The 13,799-nt window shown below is 45.4% G+C and overlaps 1 protein-coding gene across 1 annotated transcript in view; it reads left to right on the top strand.

Moving 5' to 3' along the window:
- Window positions 1-13,799, top strand: part of PGAP1 (post-GPI attachment to proteins inositol deacylase 1) — a 321,065-nt gene that overhangs the window by 18,674 nt on the left and 288,592 nt on the right. The window lies entirely within an intron of this gene.

Genomic DNA, 13,799 nt, shown 5'->3' with positions numbered 1-13,799 from the left:
CTACCAGGGGAATGGTGGGGGGTGTAGTCATGTAACACACATACTTCAGCTACCAGGGGGATGGTGGGGGCTGTAGTCATGTAGCACACACAGTTCAGCTACCAAGGGGGTGGTGGGGGGTGTAGTCATGTAACACAGACACTTAAGTTATTGGGATGATGAGGGCTGTAGTTGCACACTTTACCTTCTTTCAGGGCATGGTGAGCAGGATTTGGGCGGCAGGGTAATCTGCAGGTTACAGCCCCCTCCCCCGTCAGAGCACGGCCGACCTCCTGGTCATCCCCCACTGATGTCTGCCCCTGTCGGGAGTTATCTGAGGGCCCCGGCCACTCCTCCTCACAGTGCAGCCAGATGGAGTGGCTGCATCTCCTCCTGACCTCCAGCCATCTCCTCCATCCTCCTCTCCCCGACCCCCACTCTCCCTCCTCAGTCTCCTCACCTCCAGCCTTCTCCTCTGTCCTCCCGCTCTCCCTCTTCAGTCTCCTCACCTCCAGCCTTCTCCTCTGTCCTCCCGCTCTCCCTCCTCAGTCTCCTCACCTCCAGCCTTCTCCTCTGTCCTCCCGCTCTCCCTCCTCAGTCTCCTCACCTCCAGCCTTCTCCTCTGTCCTCCCGCTCTCCCTCCTCAGTCTCCTCACCTCCAGCCTTCTCCTCTGTCCTCCCGCTCTCCCTCCTCAGTCTCCTCACCTCCAGCCTTCTCCTCCGCTCTCCCTCCTCAGTCTCCTCACCTCCAGCCTTCTCCTCCGTCCTCCCGCTCTCCCTCCTCACCTCCAGCCTTCTCCTCCGTCCTACCGCTCTCCCTCCTCACCTCCAGCCTTCTCCTCAGTCCTCCCGCTCTCCCTCCTCACCTCCAGCCTTCTCCTCCGTCCTCCCGCTCTCCCTCCTCACCTCCAGCCTTCTCCTCCGTCCTCCCGCTCTCCCTCCTCACCTCCAGCCTTCTCCTCCGTCCTCCTGCTCTCCCTCCTCAGTCTCCTCACCTCCAGCCTTCTCCTCCGCTCTCCCTCCTCAGTCTCCTCACCTCCAGCCTTCTCCTCCGCTCTCCCTCCTCAGTCTCCTCACCTCCAGCCTTCTCCTCCGCTCTCCCTCCTCAGTCTCCTCACCTCCAGCCTTCTCCTCCGCTCTCCCTCCTCAGTCTCCTCACCTCCAGCCTTCTCCTCCGTCCTCCCGCTCTCCCTCCTCACCTCCAGCCTTCTCCTCTGTCCTCCCGCTCTCCCTCCTCACCTCCAGCCTTCTCTGTCCGTCTCTCCCGGACCTCCCGCTCTCCTCTGTGCAGCTCCACATGCCACATAAATCATCTCTCTGATAACAGGGTGTGGCTGAGCCGGACCCTATTATCAGACAGATACCGGCAGCGGGGGTCTGTTAGACACAGTAGCCGACCCCTGCTGCATACGGAGCGGCTCATGAGGGGTTAATGCCGCTGTCAGTGTGACAGCGGCATCAACACAGTTACATAGCCGGCACTAGCAATTGCTATGTTCCGGCTATTTGAAATTGGCGCCGCCGGGAACGGAGGGAGAGAGAGCGCGGAGGAAGTGACAGGTGGGAGCAGGGGGCGGCATACAGAGAACACGGCCGGCGCTCAGATAGCCGCTGGCCGTGTTCTCTGCTCTATACTTTATGTTAAACTGCGCTATTATGCAAATTAACAAAGTATCGATACCAGGAAATCCTGGTATCGAACCGTTTTTCTGCCCGAAATATCGATAGTAGTATCGATATTTCGGTGCATCGTGCATCCCTACTTCACACACACCATAACCATCTACCAGTTCTAGAATCTTTACCTAGATTTTTTTTACCTTTTTACTTTCTATACAATCCTACTCCCTTTTTTCTCTAGCCTTATTCCTGCTTTTATACTTCCACTACATGAGTCATTTATACATATGTCTTTTTTCCACAGCGACGTTGAGAAAGACCTGGATTAGGTCGAAACGTCCACAAGTCGCCATAAACCTTATGTTGCTATCACACCAATGAGGTGTCATTTCTGAAATAATTATTGCAATATACCTGGCTTTACCTTTCTGCACGCTGTAAATAAACATTTGAACACTTTTTGCATATGAAAACGAGTGCTACGGATTATTATTCTGGTATGTATGTATGTATGTATGTATGTATGTATGTATATGTATGTATGTGTATGTATTATTCCACCTTGTATGGTTTTAGGTTGAAGTACAACTCCATTAAGTACTAATCATTATATACTGGCTCTCCCTTTTATTATAGTGCTTGAAAAGCACTATATTGTAATCCGTATTCTTCTTTCGTTTCTTCTTCTTCTTCTTCCAGCTATTTTTCTGCGCGTAATACAGCCCGAAGCGCTTTGTGCACACACTCCGTTCAAACTGCGTTTCGAAGCCCTCGGCGGTGTGTGGTGTGCTATCTATTTTTCGTTTCGATCGGATTTGTCGTTTTTAAGAAATTTACGTTTAACCCCTTGCCTCCGCAGCCTGTTTTGGCCTTAATGACCAGGCTCATTTCTCAAAATCTGACCTGTCTCACTTTATGCGCTTATAGCTCAGTGATGCTTTAACGTATGCTAGCGATTCTGAGATTGTTTTTTCGTCACATATGGCACTTTATATTAGTGGCAAAATTTGGTCATTACTTTGTGTGTTTTTTGTGAAAAACATCAAAATATCATGAAAAATTTTAAAATTTTGCATTTTATGAACTTCTGAAATTCTCTGCTTCTAAAAAAGGAAGTCATAGCACATAAATTAGTTACTAAATCACATTTACCAATATGTCCTCTTTATTCTGGCATAATTTGGGAAACATATTTTACTTTTTTAGGCTGTTATGGGGCTTAGAAATTTATTAGCAAATTATCACATTTTGTGAAAGTTTCCAAAACTGATTTTTTTTTTAGGGACCAGTTCTTTTTTTAAGTTGATTTAGGAGGCTTGTATACTGGAAACCCCCATAAGTGACCCCATTTTGGAAACTAGACACCTTAAAGAATTAATCTAGGGGTATAATGAGCATTTTAACCCTACAGGGGCTGGAGGAAAGTATTCACAATTAGGCCTTAAAAAAAGCGAAAATTTTAATTTTCCAATGAAATATATGTTTAGATTAAAGTTTCTCCTTTCCAAAAGTAACATGAGAGAATCTGCACCCCAAAATTTGTAACACAGGTTCTCTTGAGTACAACGGTACCCCATATGTGGGCGTAAACCACTGTATGGGCACACAGCCGGGCTCAGAAGGGAAGGAGCGCCAATTAGCTTTTTTAATGCAGATTTTTCTGAAAAAGTTTGAGCGCCAGGTGCGTTTGCAGTGCCCCTGTAGTGTCAGCAGAATAGAATCCCCCCAAAAGTCACCCCATTTTCGAAAGTACACCCCTCAAAGAATTCATCTTGGGGTAGGATGAGCATTTTGACCCCACATGCATTAGAGGAAAGTATTCAAAATTAGACAGTAAAAATGAAAAACTCGAATTTTTCCAATAATATGTTCGTTTAGTTTAAAATTTCTAAATTTCACAAGGAACATGAGAGAATCCGCACCCCAAAATTTGTAACGCAGGTTCTCCTGAGTACAACGGTACCCCATATGGGGGCATAAACCACTGTATGGGCACACAGCGGGGCTCAGAAGGGAAGGAGCGGCAATTAGCATTTTCAGTTCAGATTTTGCTGAAGAAGTTTCTGAGCGCCAGGTGCGTTTGCAGAGCCCCTGTAGTGTCCGCAGAAGAGAACCCCGCCAAAAGTCACCCCATTTTGGAAAGTGCACCCCTCAAAGAATTCATCTTGGGGTGTGGTGACCATTTTGACCCCACAGGTATTAGAGGAAAGTATTCAAAATAAGACAGTAAAATTGAAAAACTTGAATTTTTCCAATATGTTTGTTTAGTTTGAAATTTCTCAATTTCACGAGGAACAGGAGAGAAGCTGCATGCCCAAATCTGTAACGCAGGTTCCCCTGAGTAGAACGGTACCCCATATGTGGGCATAAACCACTGTATGAGCACCCAGCCGGGCTCAGAAGGGAAGGAGCACCAATTAGCATTTTCAGTGCAGATTTTTCCAAAGAAGTTTCTGAGCGCCAGGTGCGTTTGCAGAGCCCCTGTAGTGTCAGCAGAAGAGAACCCCCCCAAAAGTCACCCCATTTAAAAAAGTACACCGTTCAAAGAATTCATCTTGGGGTGCAGTGAGCGGTTTGACCCCACAGGTATTAGAGGAAAGTATTCAAAATAAGACAGTAAAAATGAAAAACTCAAATTTTTCCAATATATGTTCGTTTAGTTTAAAATTTCTCAATTTCACGAGGAATGGGAGAAAAAATGTACCCCAAAATCTGTAACGCAGGTTCTTCTGAGTACAACGGTACCCCATATGTGGGCATAAACCACTGTATGGGCACACAGCAGGGCTCAGAAGGAAGGGAGCGCCAATTTGCTGGAGCAAAACCGCAGCTAGTAATGGTTATTAGAATAGCGCAGTTACTAAAATACAATAAAAAAATGAGATTACAGGTAATGTGGGGGTGGTTATGGGCAACCTGCGGTGGTTATGGGCAACCTGCGGTGGTTATGGGCAACCTGCGGTGGTTATGGGCAACCTGCGGTGGTTATGGGCAACCTGCGGTGGTTATGGGCAAGCTGCGGTGGTTATGGGCAACCTGCGGTGGTAACGGGCAACGTGGGGTGGTTACGGATAAACTGAAGTGCTTATAGGTAATCTGGGATGGGAACCTGCAACGTGCGGTGGTCGTGGGCAACGTGCGGTGGTCGTGGGCAACGTGCGGTGGTCGTGGGCAACGTGCGGTGGTCGTGGGCAACGTGCGGTGGTTAGAGGCAATCTGGGGGGAATTACATGTGATTTGTCTGTAACCCCCCTAGGTTGCCCCTAATCTGGGGTGGTTACAGACAATCTGCGGTGATTTCGGGCAACATGGGGTGGTTACAGACAATCTGGGGTGGTTACGGATAAACGGAAGTGCCTATAGGTAATCAGGGGTGGGTACATGTAATTTTGGGTGGTTACGGCAATCTGGTGTGGTTACGGGCAATCTGGAGGGGGTCACTGGCAACGTGTGTGAGTTAGAGGCAACGTGCAGTGGTTACGTGCAATATGGGGGGGTTACGGGCAATCAGGGCTGATTACGGACCATCTGGAGGGGCTCACTGGCAATTTGGGGTGGTTACAGGCAACGTGCGGTGGTTACGGGCAACGTGCGGTGGTTATGGGCAAGGTGCGGTGGTTATGGGCAAGGTGCGGTGGTTATGGGCAAGGTGCGGTGGTTATGGGCAACGTGCGGGGGTTATGGGCAACGTGTGGTGGTTATAGGCAATGTGTGGTGGTTATAGGCAATGTGTGGTGGTTATGGGCAATGTGTGGTGGTTATGGGCAATGTGTGGTGGTTATGGGCAATGTGTGGTGGTTATAGGCAATGTGTGGTGGTTATAGGCAATGTGTGGTGGTTATGGGCAACGTGCGGTGTTTAGTGGCAACGTGCCGTGGTTATGGGCAGCGTGCGGTGGTTATGGGCAACGTGTGGTGATTACGTGCAATCTGGGGCGGATATGGGCAACCTGTGGTGGTTACGGGTAATTTTGGGGGGCTAGGGGTAATCTGTGAGTAAACTGCAATTATTACTATAATAAAAAGTGTGTGTTTTATTTTTTTGTATTTTTTTTTCACTTTTTGTACTTTATACATTAATTTTCACTGTATTACTATGATTACTGTGATATTTTCTATTACAGTAATCATAGTTCAGTGACAGAGACCAAATTGGTCTCTGTCACTTAAAATTTTCTGAGATGACTGATTCTGGAGCGCATGCGCACTTCAGAATCAGCCTGGACGTCGAGGAGGACGGAGCTCCGTGGATCAGGTAATGTATATGGGGAAGGGGGGGGTGACTGGGGGACGGGGGTGACTGGGGGGGTGGGGGGGGCACGGTGACACTTTTTATCCTGTGTCACCAATGATTTATGGTGACAGGGGATAAAAAGTGCTGATCAGCAGTGGGAACAGGCGATCGGCGGTATATAGTATATACCGCCGATCGCCTGCTCCGGGACCACACGGGGGGGGGGAGTCCCCGATCACTGCCCCATGCTCTCCGCTACCTCCGGTGGCGGAGAGCATGGGGCTTTGATCACTAATTCATTTCCATCCCTGCGAACAAACATAGTTTGTTCGCAAGGATGGGGGCGGCCATCTTGGATCTGATGGCCGCCCGGGTAGGGTGATCGGGGGGCTGATCTGGGGTCTGAGGGGACATTTTTCATCTCCCCCCACCGTGGATTCACGGTGGGGGGAGATGAAAGCTGTCGGCGGCGCCGGTAATGCCCGGTACCGGCGGATCGCCGCTAAAACGGTAGTAGCGGTGATCCGCCGGTATCGGGGGACGAGGGGAGGGGGCCAGGGGACACAGATTGAGTGGCGGTGGGGGGAGGCAGCGTTCTGCAGCCTCCCCCCGCCGCCCGATCGGCGGGGGACACTGAATCTCCCCATAGACGCTGCGGTCGCATTGACCGCGGCGTTTATGGGGTTAACTTCCCGGGGGGGAGCGCGGCTCCCCTCCGGGCAGTGGCAGCAGGAGGAGGCTGTGTGACACAGCCTCCTCCTGCTGCCCGATCTCACCTAGGGACAGAGGGGGGAGGCAGGGAAAGCATGACGTCCAGGGACGTCATGATGCGTTCTGCCACTGCTTTGTATGACGTCCCTGGACGTCATATTGGGGGAAGGGGTTAAAGACCCCTAATTTCCCATAGCAAATAATGGCCCATTGCAAATAATGGCCACACTCTAACCGCTGACAGCCAATCACAGCACATATGCAAATAGCTGAAATATAGCAGCCAATAGGAACTCTAAGGTCTCGTCATGCATTGTATCACACCATCCACAGTCACATGTCCACTATTGGCCAATAGAAGATGTAATATATGGAAGGTCCTCAACGATTTTGTCTCCCTGACATGAAGATTGTCATGGTAACCGAGCAATGATCTTTACCATTATAAGTACCCAGATCTCTCTTAAAGGGACCCAGGTCGCCCTTAAAGGAACGCAAGTCGCTTTTAAAGGGACTTAAGTCTCTCTTAAAGGGACGGGAGCCATGTCGCTCTTAAAAGGGACTCAAGTCTCTCCAAAAGGTATGGGACCCATGTCGCTCTTAAAGAGACCCATGTCGCTAGAGCAACCTGGGTCCCTTTAAGAGCGACCTGGGTCCTTTTAAGAGCGAAATTGGTCCCTTTAGGAGCGACCTGGGTCCCTTCTAGAGCAAAATATGTCCCTTTAAGAGCGATCTGGGTCCCTTTTAAGAGTGAAATTGGTCCATTTAAGAGCGACCTGGGTCCCTTTAAGAGCGAAATATGTCTCTTTAACCCTTTAAGGACATGGCCCATTTTCGTTTTTACGTTTTCGGTTTTTCCTCCTTGTGTTTAAAAGGTCATAGCACTTGCATTTTTCCACCTAGAAACCCCCATGACCCCTTATTTTTTGCGTCACTAATTGTACTTTGTAATTACAGGCTGAATTTTTGCATAAAGTACACTGCGAAACCAGAAAAAAATTCGAAGTGTGGTGAAATTGAAAAAAAAAACGCATTTCTTTTATTTGGGGGAAATGTGTTTTTACGCCATTCACCCTGGGGTAAAACTGACTTGTTATGCATGTTCCTCAAGTCGTTACGATTAAAACGATATATAACATGTATAACTTATATTGTATCTGATGGCCTGTAAAAAATTCAAACCGTTGTTAACCAATATACGTTCCTTAAAATCGCTCCATTCCCAGGCTTATAGCGCTTTTATCCTTTGGTCTATGGGGCTGTGCGAGGTGTCATTTTTTGCGCCATGATTTGATCTTTCTATCGGTACCTTGATTGCCCATATACGTCTTTTTGATCGCTTTTTATTACATTTTTTCTGGATTTGATGCGACCAAAAATGCGCAATTTTGCACTTTGGGATTTTTTTGCGCTGACGCCGTTTACCGTACGAGATCAGGAATGTGATTAATTTATAGTTCGGGCGATTACGCACGCGGCGATAGCAAACATGTTTATTTATTTATTTATTTGTTTACTTTTATTTAAAACCTGGGAAAAGGGGGGTGATTCAGACTTTTATTAGGGGAGGGGGCTTTTTACTATTAACAACACTTTTTTTTTTTTTTTTTTACACATATACTAGAAGCCCCCATGGGGGACTTCTAGTATATACACTGTGATCTCTCATTGAGATCTCTGCAGCATAGATCTGCTGCAGAGATCCATGAGATCGGCACTCGTTTGCTTTCGGCTGCTGCAGCCGGAAGTAAACGAGTGCCGAGCCGAGGACGGCGCCATCTTGGACGCGTCCCCGGCCGGCATCAGTAACGGAGATCGCTCCTCCGGGACAAGGTCCCGGAGGAGCGATCTCCCCCACTAGACACCAGGGAAACGTTGCCTCCGGTAATCGGAGGCAGCTGTCAACTTTGACAGCTGCCTCCGATTAGCTAATTAGCGGGCACGGCGATCAGACCGTGCCCGCTAATAGCGGCGGTCCCGGGCTACACGCGGCACCCGGGATCGCGGCACTTCAAAGCGGGGCCGCCGCGCGGCCCCGCTTTGAAGTGCAAGTGAGGACATAGGACGTACCGGTACGTCCTATGTCCTTAAGAGGTTAAGAGCAAAATGGGTCCTTTTTAAGAGCGACCTGGGTCCCTTTAAGAGCGAAATATGTCCCTTTAAGAGCAAAATGGGTCCCTTTAAGAGCGACCTGGGTCCCTTTAAGAGCGAAATTGGTCTCTTTAAGCGTAAAATTGGTCCCTTTAAGAGTGAAATTGGTCCCTTTAAGAGCGACCTGGGTCCCTTTTAAGCGCAAAATATGTCCCTTCAAGAGCAAAATATGTCCCTTCAAGAGCAAAATATGTCCCTTTATGAGCAAAATGGGTCCTTTTTAAGAGCGACCTGGGTCCCTTTAAGAGCAAAATTGGTCCCTTTAAGAGTGAATTTGGTCCATTTAAGAGCGACCTGGGTCTCTTTAAGAGCGACCTGGGTCCCTCTAAAAGCGACCTGGGGCTCTTTAAGAGCAAAATATGTACCTTTAAGAGCGAAATATGTCCCTTTAAGAGCAACGTGGGTCCCTTTAAGAGGGACCTGGGGCCCTTTAAGAGCAAAATATGTACCTTTAAGAGTGAAATATGTACCTTTTAAGAGCAAAATGGGTCCCTTTTAAGTGCGACCTGGGTCCCTTTAAGAGCGACCTGGGTCCCTTTAAGAGCGACCTGGGTTCCGTTAAGAGTGACCTGGGTCCCTTCAAGAGCGAAGGGACCCACGTCGCTCTTAAAGCGACCCAGGTTGCTCCTAAAGGGACCCATGTCGCTCTTAAAGGGACGGGAGCCAAGTTGCTCTTAAAGGGATGGGACCCAAGTCGCTCTTAAAGGGACGGCACCCAGGATTAAAGTTAAATGGAATTCACTGGTAAAGGGGCGCTCTTTTCAAGCACTATGTATTTCCCTGGAAATGCAAATCTAGTTTTATTTATTTGTTTCCCTGTGACGACTCGCACACTTCTCAGGAGGGTAGGGATGTGTATGTCTTTAATTTTAATATATACTCATTTAGTGGAGCGGAGGTTGATGTGACCTCTCCACTAGTTATTTTTTTTCTCTTTATTTCTTCTCCATAATGCGGAGTTTGCGAATGCTTCGAACATTGGACAATACGAAAAAAGTGAAGTCCACATCTCACTTTATTCGCTTAGTTTATATTGTGAACCGTTTTATTCTTAGATATATCACCTTGAGTTTGTCTGAAAATGCTACATGCTATCCTCTTTTTCCACCTGAAAGGGTTACCCACTATATTATTGTGCTTTCAATGTCTCTTCTTAACACCTCCTCCTCTATTAATATTTTATTAAATTAATCACTTGGAATGTTAAGGGACTACGTTCCCCATCTAAGAGGACTTCTATACTGAAGGCCGATATAGTATTATTGCAAGAAACACATTTAACTGAATCAGATTATTTCAGACATCCACCCAACGTTTTTGGGTGGGTGCTGTTTATGGTTCACCAGCTATTAACCGTAAAGGCGGGGTAGTTATTCTTACACATAATACCGTACAGGCTAAATTTTTATCTCAATATCAAGATGATGAAGGCAGGATATGTCGTCATCTTATTGACACTCCAGCGGGCAAATATAGCATATATAACGTTTATGGTCCCAACACTCAGAGACCTGATTTTTTTTTTTTTAAATTGGAAAACCTCATTCTGCAAGATGACAATAATCTTAAAATAGTTGGTGGAGATCTAAATACTGTTCTTAATACAACTGAAGATAGAAAAAGAACTAAGACCCCTACTGTATATACTTCATCAGATATATTTTATATCCAACTTCCTTAATTCTACCTCCCTATCTGATTCCTGGCGTCAGCTACACCCAGATGGTAGAGAATACTCTTTTTACTCTCACTCCCAAACGGCCTGGTCAAGAATAGACTACTGTTTAGTGTCACCAAACTCTCTTGGCAGAGTAGAAGACTCTGAAATACATGATATAGTAATTTCGGATCACTCCCCTGTTAGTTTACAATTAAGAGATATTTTTCAGAAGGGATCCGATGATATTTGGAGATTTCCTTCTCATTTAGCTAGTGATGAATCATTTATCAAACTATTAAAAAAATGGTGGTCAGACTTTTATTCTAACAATGCTCAACATACACAATCCCCAATACTTTTCTGGGAGACTGTAAAAAGCAGTCCTAAGGGGCCAAATAATTTCTTATGTGGCTGCCCAGAAACGTGAAGCACGTAAAAACTATCTTCAACTTTCCCAAGATCTGCGCTCTACATACACTCTTTTCCTGTCTTCCTCTACAGATGACAATAAATCTAAATGGACAGCAGCTAGAAAAGCTTTCGAAATTGCACAGGAAAAACTCAATGCTATATATAGAGACCAATACATATCCCGTTTATTCCGCTATGGTAATAAATCAGGGAAAATGTTAGCTAACCTTGCTAAAGGACGTAGACCTACTACACACATCCCTGCTCTCAAAGATACAGCAGGTAATATACAAAAAGATCCTAAAGTCCTATCACAACTTTTACAACAATTTTACCGCTCACTATATTCCAAAGATAGGCTTGATCTAGCTGCTGGTAAGAACTTTTTAGAGTCATTAACTCTACCTTCTCTTCATACCTTCTCTTGATTCTCTCAACGCCCCAGTCACATTGGAGGAAATTACTGCCACTATCTCTACACTTAAAAATAACAAAGCTCCAGGCCCTGACTACTATCTATGTTTTCTGTCATCTCCCCCACCCTTCTTTCTACTTTCCAAACTATTCTGACTGACCATCACATGCTCCCCTCAAGAGATACTGCATATATCAAAATACTACATAAACAGGGGAAGGATCCGACATCTCCTCATTCGTACAGGCCAATCTCTTTATTAAATTTAGACCTAAAATTGTTGGCAAAGATTATGACCAATAGATTGGCAGACATCCTACCATCACTAATAGGCAGCCATCAAGTTGATTTTATAAAAGGACGTTCTGGTGTCACTAATATAAGAACTGTACTAGCGGCCCAGTCTGGTGTCCAATCTGGGGGTCGTTCCAGCCACTCTCCAGGTCTGTTGGCAATTGACACTGAAAAGGCTTTTGATAATATCATCTGGGAGTGGCCAGCCACTCCCAGATGATATTATCAAAAGCCTTTTCAGTGTCAATTGCCAACAGACCTGGAGAGTGGCTGGAACGACCCCCAGATTGGACACCAGACTGGGCCGCTAGTACAGTTCTTATATTAGTGTCCTTAACAAAATTTGGTATCACAGGTCAATTCAAAGATTTTATTTCCACAATATACACCTCTCCGAAAGCTAGAATTCATACCCCGGGTTTCTTTTCAGATAGCTTTCCCTTACAAAAAGGTACCAGACAGGGTTGCCCCCTATCCCCTCTATTGTTCAATTTGGCGATGGAGTCTCTTGCTAGATATCTTATTTCTTCTGACTTTTTCTCAGGCATACGGGTTGGTTCCCAAGTGATCAAAGTTACATGCTTTGCTGATGATACTTTAATATATTTAGATAACCCAGATGTACATGTTCCGGCAGTATTAGATGCCTTAAAATTTTTTGGTTCCTTCTCTGGGTATAGAATCAATATACATAAAAGTCAACTTCTTTACCTAACTCCACATAAGAGGTCTACTTCGGGTCCTGCGGGGGTCTCCATTGCTAAATCCTATATTACTTGTCGTGGAATCCAGATTGGCAGAACTCCCTCCTCACTATATTCCCTGAACTATCGCCCTATAATTAAGAGAATAAAACAAGATCTCCAGAGATGGGAATCTCTACCACTGTCAATTCTAGGCCGTACCCACTTAATCAAAATGATGTGTTTTGGAAAACTGTTATATACAATGCAAACAATACCCCTTTTACTTAAACATTCTGACGTTTCCCTACTCCAATCATATTTCACTAAATTTATTTGGCAATCAAAGAGACCTCGTATTGCCTATTCCACTCTGTCTCCCTACTTCTAAAGGTGGCGCTCAATGCCCAGATATTAGATTATATAATTTAGCCGCTCTCTTTCGCCATGCTAAAGATTGGATTATGGACACGTCATATTTCTCCAATATTTTAATTAAGAAAGCTTTAGCAGCACCTTGGCCTTTACCCACCCTGCTACATGCTAAATTACCAGAACTACCCCCAGAAATTAAGAGAAGTGTTATCTTTAAAGACACCATTGCCACATGGAAGGCAATACGAAAATTATATGCTTTACCCTTTTGCCTCTGTGGCATTCACCACTTTACCCACCTGACTCAGACAAATAAGATTACTCAGAGTGGCAGAGTGCACATGTTTCTTCTGTTGGGGATCTACTGGATACTAATTCCAACACTTTCTTATCATGGGATATCGTCAGAACACGATTTAAATTGTCTTCATTTCATTTACCTCAATACGATTCTATAATTGAATTTCTTACTTCCAGAGCACGGGACATAGCAGAATCAGAAAGTGATATAGAATTTGATAATCTATTCCCAACACCACCGGTACATAATTCTTTATCACATACATATGGAGAACTTAGATCACGCTCTCAAAAGAATTTATCTAGACAAATTTTTTTTAAAAAAATTGTCCAACGTAATTCTTTCAGAGGATCTGACCCAACAAATATTGAGAGGATCTCAACTAGTGCATTCTGCCACTCCTAATGTGGTTCTACGTGAAATACATTTCCGCTTTATACACAAGGCTATATATGCCTTTAATATTCCTTTTTCCAACTCCCACACTTCTCACATAAACAGTTGCCTGAAATGTTAACTTCCTAAAGCAGACTTGTTTCATTGTGCCTGGGCGTGCACGCGAGTGCAGGAATTTTGGGACTCTGTGCGGCTCTATCTTTTGTCCACTTGGGGCCATGCCATACCACTTCTTCCTCTTAGTTATCTTTTTCATTTTATTGAAATAGACTCTACTACTCCCTCTCCTAAATTACTTACTTCTAAAGGAATTAATTTAACTCTCTTAGTTTCCCTGAAATGTTTATTAAGATACTGGATACTCTACCAGACATTTCTGAGGTTATCTCCGCTGTGAAGGAGATCTTTCATTGGGAATTTTTGGATGTATTGCGCACCAAAGAAAAATCAACAAAAACATTTATGTCCAAATGGACACAATTTCTAATTCATGATTTTACTATAGAAGAGAGAGACTCTGTCATTAATCAATTTAAGGACACTTATTGGTATTGCATGGCCGCCCAAAAG

Source organism: Dendropsophus ebraccatus, chromosome 9 (genome assembly GCF_027789765.1).
Source record: "Dendropsophus ebraccatus isolate aDenEbr1 chromosome 9, aDenEbr1.pat, whole genome shotgun sequence".
Lineage (NCBI taxonomy): Eukaryota > Metazoa > Chordata > Amphibia > Anura > Hylidae > Dendropsophus > Dendropsophus ebraccatus.
This window is presented reverse-complemented; position numbering and strand designations above follow the sequence as displayed.